Source organism: Scylla paramamosain, chromosome 15 (assembly GCF_035594125.1).
Source record: "Scylla paramamosain isolate STU-SP2022 chromosome 15, ASM3559412v1, whole genome shotgun sequence".
Classification (NCBI taxonomy): domain Eukaryota; kingdom Metazoa; phylum Arthropoda; class Malacostraca; order Decapoda; family Portunidae; genus Scylla; species Scylla paramamosain.
This window is the reverse complement of record NC_087165.1, coordinates 14,767,315-14,789,020: the sequence shown is the minus strand read 5'-3', so window position 1 is coordinate 14,789,020 and position 21,706 is coordinate 14,767,315. Positions and strand designations below refer to the sequence as shown.

The following is a 21,706-nucleotide window of genomic DNA, read 5'->3' as shown; positions in this document are numbered from 1 at the left end:
TCCACACAACTTTGTTAAAAAATAAATAAATATTGTGTACAGTGGTCCTCAGTTATGGAATTCTATGTCATCAGATATTAAATGCTTAATATTATCTTCAGTGGCAACGTTACACTTAAATTCAGGAAACTTATCAGTGCTTGAGAATTCCGGCCATTGTATACATTGCATACATTGCGCAACAATGGCGCTGCTGCCATACAGTGTTCTCTATAGCTTTATGCAGGGAGGTGGAAGCGGGGGGAATCCTGTAGAGGGAGGGAGGCGGATGAGGGGGTGCAGGTCAGGGAGTGGATGTTATATATTGTGATTACTGCCGCACCGCAACACTTGTCCCATATACACACACACACACACACACACGCTCACGTGCTGTCACCTGCTGCTGTTGTTGCTGTTGTGGCCCAGGTAAGTACATAGGTGTGCCGCGCGTGTACTTACCACACACTACTTCCTTTACTGACATAAACACACCCTGAAGGCGTGCAAAACGAACAGGAAGGAGGAAAAAAAAAAGTCCTCAGTTCTGTGCTGGCTGAGTGTGACGTAGCCTGACTTGTGTTACTTATCCTAGTTACAGAAAGTTCGTGAGTCATGAAAACTGCCAAGAGTGTGTCCCGCTCCCTGAGGTTGCTGGCAGTGGTGCTGGTGGTGGCTCTGTTGCTCATGGACGCCGTCGAGGCTCACCGTTTTTGGGGTTGGGGTTGGGACAGATGGTGTCGGTCGAGAAGTACTTGTGACATAAGTAAGTGTGTGTGTGTGTGTGTGTGTGTGTGTGTGTGTGTGTGTGTGTGTGTGTGATTCACCTACGGTCGTCTGCTGGTCACCCAGCCAGCCGTTACCTTACGGAAAGAGCTCAGAGCTCAGTGACCGATCTTTGGGTAGGACAGAGATCACTGACACACCACACACCGGGACAGCGAGGTCACAACTCCTCGGGTTACATCCCTTACTTACTTGCTGCTAGGTGAACAGGGGCTACACATTAAGAGGCTCGCCCATTTGCCTCGCCGCCCCCGGGATTCTTGGTTGTGAGCCGAGTGTGTGTGTGTGTGTGTGTGTGTGTGTGTGTGTGTGTGTGTGTTTTAAACTTATATTGTAACAAGCCAGTGACACTGTTCCATGTTTCTTTCCGGGTGCAGAAAGGAAAGTATGTAGACGATATTCAACAAGGGAGGACTGCACCGCTTGCTTTGAGACTGGTACTAACGGAACAAGTGAGTAGCTGCCTTATGTTTCCTGTATGGGTAACAGTAACAATGACAGTAAGTGATAGCAACAGTTGCGGTAATAGTGAAAGCAATAGTAACAGTAACGATAATAATAACAATAAGAGTAGCAGAAGGAGTGTGAGACAGGAACAAAAATAGCAAAAATTAGGGACTGTGACAATATAACTACAACAGGAACAGTGACAACAACAAAAGTAAGTGACAGCGATAGTAACAACAATGGTTCGAGGTGGTGTGTCTATGTATGTTCTATCAGATCAGGGGTTCTCAATCTTTTGTAAGCTGACCTCCCCAAAGCTGTTTCAATGCAGTTGGGGTCCCCCCTCCTCCCTGCGCCACCCACCCTTCCCCAACTATGCCACCATAAATAGATAGATAAAGTTAGAAAGATAGATAAATAGAAAGATAGAGAGATAGGTAGACAGATAGACAGATCACTCTAGGCTATTATTGTATTGGCTCACACTGTTATTATTATTATTATTATTATTATTATTATTATTATTATTATTATTATTATTATTATTATTATTATTAATATTTTTCCCTCCCGTCCTGTGCTCGCTCGTCCCCGGTTGAGAACTACTGTATTATGTGGTCCCCACTATACACTGCTTATTTATGGAAACGGCGGTGTTTTATTCCTCTAGGCGCTGCACGACGGGATAAAGAAGAAAATAAGTAAAAGATGAATATGACTACGTGGGCCTCACTATTTTTTAAATGTATAATTCATCTCCTTACCTTTAACTCAGCTTAGATAATCTGTGAAAACATATTCTAATCACACGAATGATGTTGATGTTTTCAGCATTTGTTTAAAGTCTGGCAAGTAACAAACGGTGATTAATTTCACCATCAATCTTTTGTTTACATTTGTATTATGTTGTTCATGTGTGTTCATGCATGTCAATTTATGCATGTTTTTTTTTTTTTTCCAGTGATTACTTCATGGGAAGACCTCGGCATTTGTCTAGATGCTGCAAATGTCACGATGCCGGTAAGAGAGAGAGAGAGAGAGAGAGAGAGAGAGAGAGTGTGTGTGTGTGTGTGTGTGTGTGTGTGTGTGTGTGTGTATTCACCCAATCAATGTGCTCTTTTTTACACACACACAGGACTTCTCCTCCTCCTGCCCCAGCCGATGTTTCTATTGACCACATCTGAAAAGAAAAGCAAGATGGAGACCACGCCATGGATGACCCTTGCCACTTCCTCTACTCTGGTTCAAAATAATTTCTGCCACCATAACTATCACACCAATAACAGCACGAAGGCCTTGTCTCCCTAAAGAACTCTACGTAATACATACCACATGGGCACACACTCACTGCTCCTCGTCCTCCCTCACCGCCGCCACACCACCACTCAGCAGTCTGCCACCCGTCCACGGCTATAACCTTTTTTTTGGCAAATTGCAAAGTATGCGTCCTGCTTTGTCTCTAGACGACTATATATTATGTATTTGGTGAGGCGTTATCATCTGAAATCTTCATTATAAGTTTCGTTATTGTTACTCTGAGTGACAAGTACTGCGCGCGCATTATTATATTGTGGCACGTTACCAGAGGGCTGGTATTAAACATAAAGCATTTCCCTTCATAAAAGTGTCGTGCAGTGGTAGCGTGCTTCTTCAACTCAGACTTGAAGGCAAAATCCTTGACAAAGGAAATTATTTTCGATGACAAATTCGTGTGTGTGTGTGTGTGTGTGTGTGTGTGTGTGTGTGTGTGTGTGTGTGTGTGTGTGTTACATTCATATTGTTCTCTTGAAAAGAATGAAATTCAAAGCACTTCGTCTTATCAGCTCCTCTCCTCTGACTGACTGTCTTTAGCAGTTCACTCTTCGTCGCAATGTTGCTACCCTTAATCGCCACGTTCACGCTAACTGCTCTTTTGATCTTGGTAACTGCATTTCTCCCCAGCACCACACCCCTACCTGCGGCCAACTGCACAAGGCTTTTTGCTTTCTCTTACCCCTATTATGTCCATCTCCCTAATGCAAGAGCTAACCAGTATTTTTCATACCTTTTATTCGTAAACTCTAGAACTCCTTCCCTGCTTCTGTATTTATATATATGCTTCTGCTATCATGAATTCAGCTCTTAGAAGACGGAGGTTTTAAGAAATTTTCCACCACTTTTAAGTATTCGTTTTGATTGTTCTATTTAGGATTTGGCACCTTCAGTGGGCCTTTATCATTATGTGTTTTTTTTTCCGCCTTTGACCACAGACCTTCTTATATATTTTTTAAGCTAAGAAAAAACAAAACAAAACAATATCTGTGGTTGTATAGTAAAGTAGAAAAAAAAAACGGTTCGAGACATTCCTGCAGGATTCTTTTCCCGTCCACTTGTTCAAGGTGACAGTAAAGAGTCTTTATGCAACAGTTTTTACATTGTTATGACTGGTAGTACGTACAAAAGCCCCACAAAAATTATCTTTGGTCCTGACGATCGCCATTGTCCCAACATGATTGTAAGACGCTGTCCATCTGTTCTCTTGAGCTCTATCATGATTAAAGATTTATTGCACTTGCAGGTGAAATTCAATGTTCCATTAAACTGACAGGAGATAGCATTGTGGTCAGTGTGTGTGTGTGTGTGTGAGTGTAAAATAATAATAATAATAATGAACGGTTTATTATTATAAAGCAGTTTACAAACTGAAAATGTACAGAGGGGGTGGGGAAATACTTAATATTAATCCTAAAGCTAAGTCTAATCTAGAAGGGAAATACTATTGATTGATGGCTCGCACCATGGTGGGAATCGCGCTGAGTCTGTACCAGTCTGTGCGCGGCGCCTTTAGGGGCGTTATCCTGTTGTGGTGTCTTGTGGCACGGACCGGACAAGGCGCATCAGGCGGCAGCATGTGTCTGAGACGTGGATGATGCAGAAGTCCCCTTCCAAACTTCTCCAGAGCCTCTCGGTGCCTGGTGGATAGTCTGGACAGACTCAGGGTGGTCAGGGCTTCATCATAGGTGGTGTAGGCAGGGCCAAGGATGACCCTCCACGCCCTTTTCTGCACACTCTCCAGCTGTAGCTGTTGAGTGTATGTGTGAGGGAGGAGGACCACGCTGGGGAGGCATATATGAGTTTGGGGAGGATGAAGGTGAGGTACACCCCCTTAACTCGTCTGTCGGCGTCTCCAGCGACCTGAGTCTGCGCAGCATGTACAGCCTGTAGGTAGCGGATCTTACGGTGCTGGCGACATGCTGCTTCCAGGTCAGCTGGTCGTCCACCGTGACTCAGAGAAGCTTGGCACATCTGACCACGTGGAGGGGGGGGTAAGGACCCACTGTGAGCTGGGGAGGGCGCGCTGGTACAGAGGAGGTACAGAAATGCATCACCACAGTTTTGCTGTGGTTGATGGTCATCCTGCTCTCCTCAGTCCACGTCTGTAGTCGCTCCAAAATGACTTGCAGTGGCGAGTAGTCAGAGTTCCTATTGGAGACTGGGACACCCAGTGAGGGCGTCGTTAATCAGGAGGGCGTCGTTAATCAGGAGGAGGAAGCATAGTGAACCCATCTTGGTCTCCTGGGGAACCCCACATGTCAATTGTTGGAAATTAAAGACAGAGCCCTGATAGCGAACGACCTGACGCCACCCTGTGAGGAAGTCGGCTAGCCACGCTGCCAGGTTAGGAGGGAGACCCTGTGTGTGTGTGTAATAATAATAATAATAATAATAATAATAATAATAATAATAATAATAATAATAATAATAATAATAATAATAATAAACGGTTTATTCTTCAGGCAGTTGTGTGTGTGTGTGTGTGTGTGTGTGTGTGTGTGTGTGTGTGTGTGTGTGTGTGTGTGTGTGTGTGTGTGTGTGTGTGTGTGTGTTGATGAATTAAATTGAATATAATTAGCTTATTTGTGCTCAGACTTTTACATAGAAGTATGGAGCACAGTCCTTCATACAACGGGAGTGTGTTTTTTAATTAGTTTAAAGTCATTATCTACAGCATATTACATTTATTATTGCAATGTCAACTTTACTTGAGCAAAGAGCGAGCGAGCGAGCCAGCGAGAGAGAGAGAGAGAGAGAGAGAGAGAGAGAGAGAGAGAGAGAGAGAGAGAGAGAGAGAGAGAGAGAGAGAGAATTTCTCCCATATAAGTATTGTATAGGTCCCATTGTTTTGTTACTTTTCTTTTTCATTGTATGGTTGTTGCAGTTCTCACTATTGTGTTCAGAGCAGAATAACAGATGAGAATGCAACCCTTGGCCTGGCAATGACTGCCCCATAACCTGCTAATTTTAGCTTTCCAAGGATATTCGTTGGCTACGCCAATCTGCAGATTATTTGGATGTAAAACCTTCGACTTTTAGAAGTGCTGGCAATTGTTCCATACGTGACCCGAATCCTGATAGTGACGACAGCCGTGTCTTGTCTCCTCCCTGTGCAGCAGAAAACACTGAAGTTCCTCATGGTATTTTTTTTTTCTTTTCTTTCTCTCCTTGGATTTGAACTGTTTCAAGAGATGTCTATCAAAAACATTTCGAAACTAAACTTGCCAACCAGAGTGGAACCGTTTCATAAAGTTCATTTATTTTTCTATTAATTTATTTATCTATTTCATTTTGTTTATCTGTTTACTTCATTTCATTTATATGTTTACTTATTTGTTATTTTTTACCAGTTTTCTTTGGTTCGATTAAAAAAAAATAAAAATGAAGATTAAAAAAAAAAAAAAAATACGGACAGAAGATTTTGGTCACAAAATACTGATGTGGTATAGATGGAACAGCTGCCAATAGAAAAACATAATATACTGATGAGTCTAGTAAGCTCCTTTAAACTTATAAAGGATAAAGGAGATATTTTTGGGATGGCAAAATTTCTTCAGAATTCATATAGGGAGCTTCTGGCCGTAGTGTTTAATTCCGACCACTGGTTTTTAACTCTGAGTCACCTTTTAGCACCCACTCAACCAACCACTCTTCTGTCCGAAGCGTATGAGAAGAGACTGTGGTGACTGTGTCACTAACAATGACCTGTTGGGTAGGCAAACCTCCAGCCAGAAGGAAAAGTGGGTATGGATAGACAGAGACAAAAATGCTTAACAGGGCAAGAAGCGACCACTGAAACACGGTTGTGGAAGACGATAGGAAAACTCCATCAGGTTCAGTAGCGTTTCCAGGAGCAAAGTCAAAGAGGGCATAGAAAACATCACTAAGGAAAAAAAAAATCAATAGCAGGCATAATAATAATAGTCCTGGAGACGAGGAGGCGGAGGAGTAAGAAACCCTGAATCATGGAGTGTAGAATTATTAGTAAAGTTCTAAGAAAAAAGTTCAGTTTTAAAGATAGAGAAGGTGACAGTGAAGTGGAAAAGTGAACTGTTGGAGATATTTTTGGCTAAATGTCAGTAGTCACGAGGAGATGAAATTACAAGATTCTTATTGATCGAAGACTTTTGGATAGGTTACATAACATATTTGGCGTTATTTCACAGAGAAACATGAAGGGCATAAATTTCAAGAGAAGGAGGGCTAGTAAATAATAATAGACAGAAGAATATTACACACACACACACACACACACACACACACACACACACACACACACACACACACACACACACACACACACACAGTAAGAGGACACGACAAGAAATCTAGCACGAGAAGAGGAGACAAGGAAACACAAAAATGTAATTTGTAAGTAGACCAGTGAAATATATTATCAAAATAAATAGTGTGTATAAAATAGGCATATGCAATCCCCCATCCCCTGACACACACACACACACACACACACACACACACACACACACACAGGAAAGTTCCGTGATGATATAATATAGATGCTTATTTTTATAGTCACGAAATCACTTCTTACGTCACCCAGAATGAGTGTGTCCTCCCTCTCTTGGCTTCCCGTGGTTTTCTATGACGCACTTTCGAAAATGAGGCACCACCAAGGCACAACTGAGCTATTCCGGTTGTTACTCCTCGCTTGTAGCCAAGTAGAAGGAAAAAGAAAAATGTATGTGAAAGGGATAACGACTGACAAGACCGATAGTTATTAGGTACCAGTGTGATAAGCATTCTCGTAAAAAAAACAATTCGCTATATACCTGGCTGTTTGATCGTGGTTACCGACTATTGAACTAGTTAATGATGAAAAAGTTTCGTTGATCAATGCATGGAATATTTTACCACAGACTTTTAAAATTTTTCTGTCCTTCAAACATCTGCATCTCTACATAGGCCTATATGTGGCAAGGTACAAGAACCTGTCATTGGAAAATTGATCTTATTCAGGCCTTTCCTGAAATTAGGATTTAGAATAGTCGATTTCTGATGTACTAAGATAAATAAATAGATTAATAAAATAGAGTGAAGAGACAAATAAAAATAAAATTGAATATATAAGTTAATAAAATAATGATTCTGGCCTAGATTATGATTAATATAGGAATTATTGTTATTATTATTATTATTATTATTATTATTATTATTATTATTATTATTAGGCTATCTCTGAAATGGGATACGTGTGGCATGATCTTTTGTTTCACTTGTCATTGCTAATTTTTAATGATATATTTATCTGTTTTCGCCAACGAAAAGTAATTTGTACCCCTATATGATTCAGGTAATGGTAGTATTATTTGAATAGCTGTTGTAATCGGTACAAAAGAACCATTCGCCGCGTAGCTTGATGGCTGACTCCTGCTGTCGCTGGGTTGTCCTTGACCAAGTCAGCGCGCGTGCAGTGGTGAGTGTTTCCTTGCCATCCCGTGGTGTGTGTGTCTGTGTGTGTGTGTGTGTACGTGTGTCAAGTAGATGACTGTCCTCAGACAGCCTGATTCTCCTCGGTCCTCACAAGCCTCGGTAACAACGAGGCTGTTCCTGTGTTCTTGAGGCGGTGTGATCATGAGGTAAATACTGCACGTAATTGCTAACTGCCGTAGTCTTAGACATCTTGGAATTTAGCCGTTTTGAAAATAATTAGGCATATATATATATATATATATATATATATATATATATATATATATATATATATATATATATATATATATATATATATATATATATATATATATATATATATATATATATATATAATTAAAAGTGATGGTTTACTTCAATATGTTCTCTTTGTTTCTTAAGACTGTCTTATTCTCATTCATGAGTTTTGTGATGACTTGTCCATATGTCATCATTGTATCCAGATCCAGATTTCGAGTCCTTGACCCTTCATGTGTAGCGATGGAGGTAGGTGCTGTTATCGCCATGGTCGGGGACAAGGATACCTACAACCCTTGGTCGGGGAGGGAATAGGCTTCTTTGCAGCGGCTGCCTTGCGTTGCCTTTCTCGCTTTTGCTTCTGATAGGACGGCGCGTTGCGAGCAGTCTCGAATCATGCTTGGCAAAGCTTGTAAGTCCAGGGCTTGTTTTTTTTAGATCTGGCTCCATGTGTTTTACGCATATAAGACGCCAACAGCTAGCCACACCTGCTGGAGATTAAGATTTTTTTTTTTTTTTTTCTTTTTTTTTACTAAAATGTCGCGCTGCACATAACACCAGCATTTGTAAAATTGGTATCAGAAGCAGTCCCAACATTGTGGTTCCATTTACACTAACTGAAGTGTCCACAACTCTTCATCTGGAATGGTCGATAAAAATCTCTCTCTCTCTCTCTCTCTCTCTCTCTCTCTCTCTCTCTCTCTCTCTCTCTCTCTCTCTCTCTCTCTCTCTCTCTCCCCCCTGCCTTTTATTCAAGTCATGACCTAAATAGTCTACGCTAACGACCCTTTCTTCGGTATTGGGTGAGGTGGTGGAAATACAATTTTTATGATCTGTATTATTATTTTTATTGTTGGTGATTGATGTTTTTGTTATTAGTGTTGGCGATTATGGCGGCAGTGATGATGATGATGATGATTACAGAAGTTCCCGTTGACTGTTAACTTGATGCGATTGTTTTTTTTTTTTTTCCCTAACGAAATTCCAATAGGCTTGCTTCTGCTGCTGGTCCGCTACCCACGAGTTGGCGGCGGTGAGGAGGGAAGATTAAAGCTGCTTCAAAAAACAAAATTTTGGACACACTTTTTACCTTCAGTACCAGGGACCACTAGTAAAGGTCAGGGGACAGACGCAGAGAGTATGATGGCACGTTTCAAATGTAAACAATAATGGGTCAGGGGTCATCTTTCGGGAAGGATTGTGTGGGCTCTCAGTTGCCTCGTGTACATTAATTTTCATGTACAGTGCAATACATGAACTTTAAGTCAAAAGACAAAGTGACGTGCTAAAGATGACAATGTTTGTTAGACATACTCAAACTGAACATTTTTAAGAGACTAAGGGGACTTTATATTGTTTTTATGTAAATAAGAGAGAAAACCTTGTTGGACTGCAAAATGTTGAAAAATATAGCTTGGCTTTCAAGGAAATACAACTGTGGTTATCTTTTCATGTCTCCTAAATTTTTGTTACGATGTTTCTTGACGACGTCAGTTTTGTGCGCTGATACTTTGACGAGGAGCTTCTTGCACGAACGTAGGAAAGAAAGGTAAGGACTCTCCTGAGACCAGATGGCGCAGTACAGTGATGCCGCGTAGTGACAGAGATGATAGGTAGTTTATTGTCAAATGAAGCCAAACACTTCTTTATTAGTTGGGACGTTAATGTTTGGGATCTGTTCTCCAACGTTGTCAGCAGCAGAAGTAACAGCTTTCAACATCAGGTTAGACAGGCCTAAGACTAATCCGCAGCGAGGATACCGTGCGTTATCGTAGCAAAATGCATATTGTTCTAGGTATTATCTTTACTTTTGTTTAATCGAACACTAAGTAATAGCCTTTACTTGCGTGGTGTTTTTTTTTTTTTTTTTTTTATCATAGAATAGTTGCCAATGACCATGCGCATTTCATGTAGTCATAAACCCGAGCAATTTTACTTATTTGTTATAAATTGTGTAATTAGTCCAAATTATTTACATCCTTATTTTGTCCCCCTTAAAACAGGATATGAATCTTTATCGCATTGCTTTGTATAACACCTGGTTATGACGTGTGCTGCTATATAAATACACGTGGATAGTGTATTACGTACGCTTCTTTTAGCTTTCATTTCTTTTACTGTTCTATTTTCTCTCTAAAACAGGCAGTTTGCTGTCGCTGTTTCGTCTTTTTTTTTGGGGGGGAGGGGACGAATAAGAATAAGGTACAGCTAATTCTATGCAATTTTCGTTATTACTATTACAAAATTTCCTTCGAAATTATGTTTTATTAAGACTGGTATTTTCTCTTTCTTTTCCCACCTCGCTCACCTTGACATCATAACTACTCGTCTGGCCCCTCCTTTCCCCCCCTATCCCCCTGCCCTTACCAGTGTTGTACTACTGTCTCTCATCCCTCATGAGTCAAGACAGATGATGTTCACATCAAGTTTTCTAGCCTCCTGCTTCTGATGCGTTCCGTTTTATTCATGATTATAGGTTCCTCAGTAAATTACTTTCCGCAGTAGTTCACAGCACTATCAATAGCCACGTAATTGTTGGATATCATTATCTTTTACTTTATAAATATTGGATACAGTGTTACACATGAAAGGAGCATCACGGATATATCAGTAATCACCACTTCGCTCTGTCTCCATTATCATCTAGCTAACAGAGTGAGCTACGTAAGAAGAAAATACAAAACAGGAAAGTGTGTGGACGGGAATCGCCTTAAGCAGCGCCCGTGGCCGGCCAGTGGTCTCACACGCCGCTGCGGTCATGGTGACAGTTGACATAAACCACAAACACGTGTGGATCAGCCACCTGAATTTTCCCTACCATTGACAAGATTACAAAAATGACTTACATATCATCAAAACTAACATTACCTTAGGACAATTTTTCATGTGATTATAATTTCGAAGTAGGTATATAAAGTGTCTCACCGTCACTGAACTTCAAATTTTTCTGATAAATCACAAAAATACCATATTCTTCCATGGGTGAAGTGAATAAGAGAAAACTCCACCGCATGGACCACACCAAAGTACTTGTCTTCAAATGCAACGCGATATTTGAGTTGCAGCTGTGATAAGGTTAGTAGAGTTGGGAAGCCCAGTATGATACACCAGCATTAATTCCAATCCCGGTCAAGGACGGTTGCATTCCTTTGACTCCACTGTCCACTCGCAGCCTGAAGTTTGTCGATAAGTAAGAGCCACGGATAACACTCCGGGGGCAGCAATTACTGGGATGCGCTGGCCTTGCGTTGTGTTGTGTTGTGTCGCACGTTGGCGGCTAATATGTCTATTTTCATAGTCTCTAGGGACAGGCTGCCGTTATCTGCCGGTTCTTCTGTGTGTGTACAGGTTCTGCTACACCAGAGATAAGTTGGTACACTTACGAGTATATTCTATCACACACACACACACACACACACACACACACACACACACACACATACAAGTTTCACTGTACTAGGGTCTGCATGGGATTTAAAAAGAAGAAAAGATTCGTGCGTGGTGTTATCAATTGGCCCTGTGCTGTCACAATTCCATGTCCAAAAATGTATGGCGTGATAGCAACAGTCTCTCTCTCTCTCTCTCTCTCTCTCTCTCTCTCTCTCTCTCTGCACATGTGGAGGTAGGCTATAGCTGAATGAATTAGCGGAAAGTGGTTCTTAATGCAGGCTCTTTTAGAGGGAGAGAGAGAGAGAGAGAGAGAGAGAGAGAGAGAGAGAGAGAGAGAGAGAGAGAGAGAGAGAGAGAGAGAGAGAGAGAGCACTGACATATAGTATATAGTATTCAGTGATTTCAAAGTCATTCATTGTCATGCATTCAAGTGAAGACAAAGAGAACACGGGCTGCAGATCACGTCTGGATCACGGTACTGAGGTGGTTTTGTTGCTGCAGTACTGAGACGCGCCTCCGTTGTTGTACTTTTTATCTATCTATTTATTTTTTTATTTATTTATTTATATTTTTTTTCTTTTCCTAGATTCTGCTCTCTCTCTCTCTCTCTCTCTCTCTCTCTCTCTCTCTCTCTCTCTCTCTCTCCTCGCACTCGTCACCGCTTGGTGGCAGCGTAACGTTTGTGCCTCACACGAAAGTTTCCGTTTCCTGCCACATTCCATAGTTTGGGCTGACCAGACAAGTCAGGACGAGTAACCTTTGCAGGGTTAGTTTCTTTCTTTCTTTCTTTCTTTCTTTTTTTTTTTCACTCTGATGTTATTTGCGTAATTCTGATAACATTATAGGTCACTGAAGATCGTTCAGCTTTAAGTAGCTCGTTGAAGTGTAATGGAAAGTCAGCCTACTGAAGCCGACCTGTTCTTCAAGAGGCTGACTGGTTTGCATTAAGGCGGGTGAGCGCCCCGTGACCAAAAGGACGCCCACTGGATCACACTACCCACTAAAGCGATCAGCCGCGTGACATGCTCCTTCCAAAGGATTTATAAATAGCAACTGCGCAGGTGCGGGAAATATTAGCCATAATTTTCTTCCTTTCTTTCCCTGTTTGTTAGGTGCAAGTATGAACAGTGTCCATCCTCACACGTATGTACAGTACTACACCGGTAATTGGTTTATTAATACACTTGGATCATGAGGCACAAACCGACCAAGTATTACCTTTATTTCCTTTTCCAGGCACTTGTACTGTATATGTGTCATGCTGACTGTATCAGTTAGGGAGTGCAAATAATAAATTGTCCCAAACTCACTTTGACGAGCACAGTACAGTGTCCATTCGTTTACATATACCTTCCACACGACTTAACTTGTGAAATCTGTCACAGTTTTTGTTTCAGTTCGTAGTCTTCTGTAAATGAACTTGTATGGATTGCCCTGCCTCATGTTACACTGAATCCCTAAAGATTCAAAGGCAGTGAGAGGTAAAAACTACTGCATTGTATTGATGGATTAAAATTATTATAAACAAAAAGTCAGAATCGAACTAATACTCTTTAATAAAGCTTGAACTGACTTAGGCACGTTCTATAAATGTTGTGTAATCGTCTTTTCCTATATATGACAGTGCTTGTGGTTTTGTCCTCACACGGATTACATTTGTATACAAGTAGAAATGTCACTTGTTCGCGTTGTACCCAATGTGCAGCCGAGGAGCCAATGCATGAATAGTCAAGACCACAAATGTACCGAAACTGCATCTACTTGTGCTCTCTTGCGACGCCATTAGACTTCTCTCTCTCTCTCTCTCTCTCTCTCTCCTCTCTCTCTCTCTCTCTCTCTCTCTCTCTCTCTCTCTCTCTCTCTCTCTCTCTCTCTCTCACATGCTATTATTGCAAGAAGGGCGTTCTCGTGTCACCACCACCACCACCACCAGCCCAGCCACACTATACCCACCACTATCACCACCACCGTGAACAGTCCCACCTCACGAGTGTCTATTCCCCATCACGCGGCAGCATTTCAAGCGAAGAGTAGGAGCAAAGTGACGCCATTTCCCGCGACAAACTGCGCTCGATCAAGGCAAGAGGGAACATTCTGTCGGCCGGAATAGCTCTAGTTTTCTTCCTATACACTCGTGTCTGTGTGTGTGTGTGTGTGTGTGTGTGTGTGTGTGTGTGTGTGTGTGTGTGTGTGTGTGTGTGTGTGTGGACGTTTCTTGTATCTCTTTTAGAAGGTCACTTATCGTTCGTTATGTTCATTGTGTTGTATGAGTTGTTGTGGTCAATAAAATAATAATAATAATAATGTGTGTGTGTGTGTGTGTGTGTGTGTGTGTGTGTGTGTGTGTGTGTGTGTGTGTGTGTGTGTGTGTGTGTGTGTGTGATAGGGTGCTATCTTGTGGCATGAATAAATCTGCTCATGCTATCTTGACTGACTGACTGACTGACGGACTAAGTGACTGACAACTGGAAGAACAATGCGCAAAGGGATTCTCTCTCTCTCTCTCTCTCTCTCTCTCTCTCTCTCTCTCTCTCTCTCTCTCTCTCTCTCTCTCTCTCTCTAAAAGTTAATAGACGATTTTGAAAGAATGTGTCGTGAATTTTTCGTATTTTTATTTCAAGAGAGAGAGAGAGAGAGAGAGAGAGAGAGAGAGAGAGAGAGAGAGAGAGAGAGAGAGAGAGAGAGAGAGAGAGAGAATTTCTTTTGAATTTTCAGTGACGACTCATAATTGTGTTACTTAAATGGTCATTCCTAAATACGTGTTATCCATGAATGGCTGCTTTGCCGGGAAAATTAGGCTGAAAGTAGAAATAATAATGATAGTCTCTCAGGCAACTACGACTTTGCCACCTTTACAATGTCGTCAGTAGCAAGGTGCAGGAAAGGGAAGCAGCATTACCTATGTAAGTCAGTGCTGCTCACTCTGTTTACTGTGGACCCCGGTTAAAGAAGATCCATTGCACATATGCAAAATATTCTCTGGAGTTCTTAGGAGTGGTGCGTAGAAAATAACCAAATTCAACTTAAAAAAAAAATACATATAGATAAATAAGATACTAAAATACACACACTTTTTTTTATTAACATATATTTTTTTTATATCATTATTCTTCTATTTTTCATGATTTTAATTGTCTATAATCTTTTTAATGCAAAAATTTTTTGAATTATTATTATTATTTTTTTGTACAGGTTTGTACAGGTTTGTACGGACATTAGTTAAAAAGTAAAAAAAAAAAATCTATTTAAATTTTTTATTTGATAATTGGGATATGTCCCTTAGTTAAAGAAGAACCATTGTACACATGTAAAATATTCTTTAGAATTCTTAAGCGTGGTGTGTAGATAATATCCATATTTCACTTTAAAAGAAAAATTAAGCCACAAAAATAAAAAAACACTTTGTCGAGTCATTTATGCTTTTTATATTATAATTCTTCTTTTCTTTCTTCTTCTTTTTTCTTCTTCTTTTCATGATTTAATTATTTGTATTCTTAGAGGAAAATTTTTTTATTGAAAAAAGTTTTGATTTTTTTTCTTTTTTTTTTTGTACAAGTACAGACCTTAGTTAAAAAAATCCAATTTAGAATTTTTTTATCTGAGAATTGGACATGTTCCTTACTTAAAGAAGAACATTTGTACATATGTAAAATATTCCTTAGAGTTCTTAGAAGTTGCCTATAGATAATAACCACATTTTACTTAAAAAAAAAATTTTGTCAATTGATACACACTTTTTATATGAATAATCTCCTACTTTTCATTATTTGATTATCTGTAATCTCAGAGAAAAATTTTTAGTATCATTTTTTTTTTACTTTTATGTACAGGTACGGACCGTAGTAAAAAAAAAAAAGTGAAAAAGTTACATTTAAATTTTTTTTTATTTGATAATTGGGATATGTTCCTTACTTAAGTGGTGGTGCGGGAACTGCATTTTCAAACATCTCAGCTTCTTGCCTAGATTACGTTTTTTTTACAAGCTCTAGTAGAGATCATAGTGGAATTTTAAATGCTTTTTTTTCTTTTTTTCTTTTTTTTCTTTTTTTTTCTTTTTTATTCTAGTGTTAGTTTGACATGGATTTTGCACCATGAATGGAAGAAGGAACACCCATGCAAAGCTGACTGCTAAGAGTAATTTCTGTGGTCTCTGAAAATATCCCTTGGGCCACATGGAAAACACATCTCCAGGAGTGCCAGTATCCCTAATGAGAGCCCAAAGTATGTCAAAGCACATACACATCTGAAGTGAAAGCACCACGAATCATGTGCAGTTACTGGGAAACATACTTCACAGTTTACTAGATATTTGTTTGTTGTGTATAATTTAAGTTGAACTGCTTCATTCTTCGCTGTTTTGTTTTCTAATCATTGTCACAATAGTTCCTGTAACTACATTCTGATTGCCACTTCAAAGCCGCTGAGGCAACGCGTGTCCCGCGGTGCGCAGGACGGTGACACTTGTAGACGGAAAAACACAAAAATGGAACAGACCATTAAAGATTTTTTAATATTTGGACAAGTTGTTGGACTGGTGAGCACCAAGGTACATGGAGTGGAGGGAGGTGCATATTATTATTTGTGTTATTTTCAAAACCTACTGCAGTATTTCAAAACAGCGAATCACTCAGTAACTGTTGCTCCTGTTCCGCGCCACCACGTCGCCTCACACTGAAGATGCACGCTGATGCCTCGTGCACTGAGAGCTGCTGAGACGGGTATGAATAGTCATGCTTCTCATGCTGCCCTCAATCCAGCGGATGAATTTAGATTTTCATTCATGTTCTGCTCACATTACTTGCATTTATACATGCTTGCTACACCAATAATATAATAAATAAATAAATAAATAAATAAATAAATAAATAAATAAATAAATAAATAAATAAATAAATAAATAAATATATATATATATATATATATATATATATATATATATATATATATATATATATATATATATATATATATATATATATATATATATATATATATATATATATAAATTAAATAAATATACGCATCCGCACCAACACAGAAAGAGGATGTGGTAGATACATTTTATACATTACAGACTAGAGTACTCGGTGTAGAAATCTGAAGAAAAGAATTAATGCATGTTTGATTAATTATCTACTGAAATTACACATTTTATTAATCTCCTTTTAAATTTACGCAACGTAACGTGTCAATAGTTTTGCAGAAGAGCAGGAGAGAGAAAATTGTACATAGTGACTATATATGTATCATGTAGATTTGTAAAAGTATCTATTTATGTACCGTGTAATAGAAGACAGAGAGAGAGAGAGAGAGAGAGAGAGAGAGAGAGAGAGAGAGAGAGAGAGAGAGAGAGAGAGAGAGAGAGAGAGAGAGAGAGAGAGAGAGAGAGAGAGAGAGAGAGAGAGAGAGAGAGAATGTGTGTGTGTGTGTGTGTGTGTGTGTGTGTGTGTGTGTGTGTGTGTGTGTGTGTGTGTGTGTGTGTGTGTGTGTGTGTGTGTGTGTGTGTGTGTGTGTGTGTGTGTAGGTATTTGTGTATTTAAACAATCTTATATTATGCATGTATGTAAATGTAGCCCCTGCTCCTTTTTAAGGTTCACAAGAAAGATTTCAGAGCTTCGTCTTTAACAAAAAGTAAAAAAAAAAAAAAAAATTTCAATCTAAATTTTTTTTTATCTGATAATAGATGTATGTTCTTGCTTAAAGGAGACTCATTGTATTCTGTGTTCATAGGAGCAGTGGGAAGACAGTAATATTTAACTTTAAATAAGAATATTTCACTTCTAAACGAAATTTAAAAGCAAGAAAACTACACTTTACTAATTAATATCAACTTTCTGTATTCAGATTTTACTTATACATTTAATTATTTAAATTTCTGTAGTTTTGATAGAAAATTTTTAACCACATTTTTTTTTTCCAGACCCGGACCTTAACAAAAAGAAAGAAAAAAAAAACCAATCTCAAACTTTTTATCTGATAATAGCTGCATGCTCCTTGCTTAAAGGAGACGCATTGTGGTTATATTTTTTGTTCACATTAACGGTGGGAAGACAGTAATATTTAAATTTCAAATATTTCACTTCTAAACAACGTTTAGAAGGAAAGAAAACTACATTTTACTGAGTGATAGAAACTTTCTATATACATATTTCACTTCCACATTTCAAAATTCAAAATTCTGTAGTCTAAAAAAAAAAAAGTGATTAGAAAATTTGTTGTATTTCTTCCAGGTCCGGACCTCAAAAAAAAAAAAAAAAAAAAAATTCAATCTCAAAGTTTTAACCTGATAATAGATGTATGGTTTTTGCTTAAATGAGACACTATATTGTGTTCATAGGAGCGGTGGGAAAACAATGATATTTAACATTAAAAGCACTTCACTTCTAAAAAAAAAAAAAAAAAAATATTGAAAGAAAGATATTCTTGACATTTTTAAAGGTGTATGAATTTGATTTGACACGAATGATGAGCGATGAATGACAATATTCAAGTAATTAACTGTTTGACTGTTGAAAAACAGTGCAGCGCTGTTCATTTGACAGTGAAGAAAAATGAACAGTGTTTTGCTGTCAGTGGTGACTTTGAACCATAAATATGCACACACCCGTACTGTCATACCTATAAGGTTGAGAAGAAATCCAAGTAGACAAAGAGATCAAGGAAGACAGTGTGTATACTCTCAACACTGTTGCTCCCGCACTTCCACCCCATGCCATATTTAGGGATCCTGCTTATCTGCGCGTTCAGGGCAGCCAAGCAGAACCACACAAACACTCACCCATCCCTTTATCCATCTCATCACCGTCGTTGTTTTCACAGGCCTCTATCACAGCGAGCGGGCCGCGCAGCATGGCTGCAGCAGGCGGGGCGAGGCACTGGGGTCTGGGTGTCGTGGCCAGGCAGGGACTACAGTGTTGGATGGAAAAAAAAATAATAATGATAATTAATGGATAAAATATAACGTATTTAGGCGCACGCCAGCTAAAACCAGGAAAGTAATGGCATACAAAATATATACGCAAATCAATACAAAAAAATTAATATTGAATAAATAAATGGGTGAGAAAGAAGATTACCAAGAACTAGGCAATCTGAGTCCGTATTTCTGCACGCTTCGTCATCTGATCTCGATTACTGTTACCAGGCTGTTGTGGCGGCAGTATTTTGGTTTTCAAGCATGTTCCCATGACTCTTATGGTAGTTTAGCAAAGACTGTGTACCATCAATGAGGAAGAAAAAATCCACAGAAACCCACCTATTCATACCTGTGATCTTCGAAAAAAAAAATGATGACAGCAATGCCTTTAAAAGCACGAGCCTAAAAAAAGACTATGTAGCTGGGTCAAAGTCACTTGATTTGTTATCTGCCTTCCTGAATACCTGAGTGGTGTCATCGGGGCGCTCACTCATCTTCGCGACAACGGCTATTATGCTCAACCGGAGAGACACTACTTTACTCAGCACTAGATACGGTGTCGCTCATATGACTGTTAGCCTCAAAGTAATAATCTCTACAATGAATGCTTGTGGGTGCAAAGGGAAGACACGTGTTGCACTCACAGCCTGTGATAGAATTTATTTATATCACAATATTGTGGTGAGGAAGGCCAGTGAGTGTTTATCTTTGTCGTTTTGTCTTATGAATGATAATATTGTACTTCTCTTAGCACGTCCTCGGAGAATTAGGCCGTCAGAACCTTGCTTGAAGAAGAAGAAGAAGAAGACGTCCACAAATATAATTTATTCACTCGCAATGAACTGTGCCATTTTAAGAACAATATTAATTTTCTCCATAAGCGTTGCTACTCGTATATGAGCGGGCACGATCCTGTGTCTGTACCTGATGTTAATTTCACAGTGTTTCCCTCACCGACGATCGCAACGTGCGTGTGGTGGTGGTCAAGGATGTGTGGCTGGTTACTCTGGGTGGTGATGGTGGTGGTGGTGGTGGTGGTGTAGGGTTCATTAGCTTTATTTAGAGCCACTTAAGCAACACTGTTCCTTATCTAGGTCTTGAAAACTCTCCTCTTTTCTTTTATATTGTTTTGCATAAATCTTGACTTGAATAATGTTTTCGTCCTACACACACACACACACACACACACACACACACACACACACACACACACACACACACACACACACACACACACACACACACACACACACACACACACACACACACACACACACACACACACACACACACACACACACACACTGTCATGGCAATGTGTGTGTGTGTGTGTGTGTGTGTGTGTGTGTGTGTGTGTGTGTGTGTGTGTGTGTGTGTGTGTGTGTGTGTGTGTGTGTGTGTGTGTGTGTGTGTGTGTGTGTGTGTGTGTGTGTGTGTGTGTGTGTGTGTGTGTGTGTGTGTGTGTGTGTGTGAGGTAAATGTGTCATCCACGCCAAGAGTTATGCAAACTTCCTGCAGTCGTACTTCTCGCTTTGGAATTCTGACAGTGATATTGTTTACTTCACTCGTTATTAGCCTGATTCAATAATATCCCGCCGAATTTCCACACCAAATATAATTTTCACTCCAAAGGCAGAAGCTGAGCCACGTTTCTGTATTCGGCAACTCGCTTCAAAAGAGGAAACCAGGGAACTCGTTCATATATTTATTCCAATTTCTCCCTTCCCTCTTCTGGTGAAGTCTGGAATGATCATATTACTATCCTAAAATGAATGTTTCTTCTATATAAAAAGTGTCTCCTTCTTGGCGTAGCATAATATATATATATATATATATATATATATATATATATATATATATATATATATATATATATATATATATATATATATATATATATATATATATATATATATATATATATATATATATATATATATATATATATATATATATATATATATATATATATATATATATATATATATATATATATATATACACACACACACATCCAGTTAACTTTTTATTTCCGCTCTTTCCCTGAAAACAGAAAGGGTGCACTCAATGGGAAAATTTAGTGAGGCACCTGAGCAATCCCCTGCATTCAAAGTAAACAGGAATCGATCCCTCTTCACTTAATCTTTCTGCTGCGGCAACCTGTTTTGTTTACACCTCCGTTTTCTTCAATATCAAACAGCATGGCAGTGACCAGAAACTGTTATTTATGTTACTTCTTCATTGTCATCATCATCACCAGCAGCAGCAGCAGCAGCATCGTCATCATCATCATCATCATCATCATCATCATCATCATTACTTTCTTCTTAATATTATTATTATTATTATTATTATTATTATTATTATTATTATTATTATTATTATTATTATTATTATTATTATTTTATTATTATTATTATTATTATTATTATTATTATTATTATTATTATTATTATTATTATTATTATTATTATTATTATTATTATCATTATTACTATTATTATTATTATTATTATTATTATTTTCTTTCTCCTTCTCCCTGGTCTTCTATACGAGTCTCTGTCTTCTACCTCTTCTCTACTCAGACCTATTCCCCTCAAGTCGTCTTTTATGCAGTCCTCCTCTTCTCTTCTCCCTTGGCTTGCTTTGTCTTCTTTAGTCCACATTCTGATCCATCATTCTTCTGCCCACGTACTGGTCAGTCCTCTTATCAATGCGTCCGTACCAGTTCATCCTCTCCTACACCTCCTAAGGCATTCCTCATTCTATTCAGTCTTGATATCCACAGCATCTGCCTTCTGTGTCCATCTCGTTATTCCCTTAAGTCTTACTCGATAAAGAAATACCAGTGAAAACTTAAGAAAGGTAACCAGTGCTAACTGGAATGTCCCGCCAAGCAATGTACGCACGTTTTTTCTCTTAAATAAATCTTTCTCATTTCAGCCACACGATCTTAAAATGACTCCCTCCATGATAAAGTGTTTTAAAGTTTAATCAGGTGTAAATTTGGTTCGGGAAGGATATATTAGTTTTAGGAAATCTGTTGACGGAAAAAATATTTGAAATAAAATTTTCATGGGGGGAATCTTTGGTGGGAGGACTTTACTAGGAAGCGTGTCCCCGCGGTGAGAAAGGCGGGCTCGCTCACCACGAGATCTAAGCGTTGAGGAGACGGAGGCAGGCAGC

At 39.1% G+C, this 21,706-nt stretch overlaps 1 long non-coding RNA gene across 1 annotated transcript; it reads left to right on the top strand.

The window, feature by feature from the left end:
• Positions 1–303: 303 nt before the first annotated feature.
• Positions 304–3,764, top strand: LOC135107496 (uncharacterized). Its single transcript, XR_010271793.1, has 5 exons — positions 304–408; positions 575–745; positions 1,143–1,217; positions 2,174–2,232; positions 2,348–3,764. It is a non-coding gene; the product is annotated as an uncharacterized LOC135107496 (long non-coding RNA).
• The last annotated feature ends 17,942 nt before the right edge of the window (positions 3,765–21,706 follow it).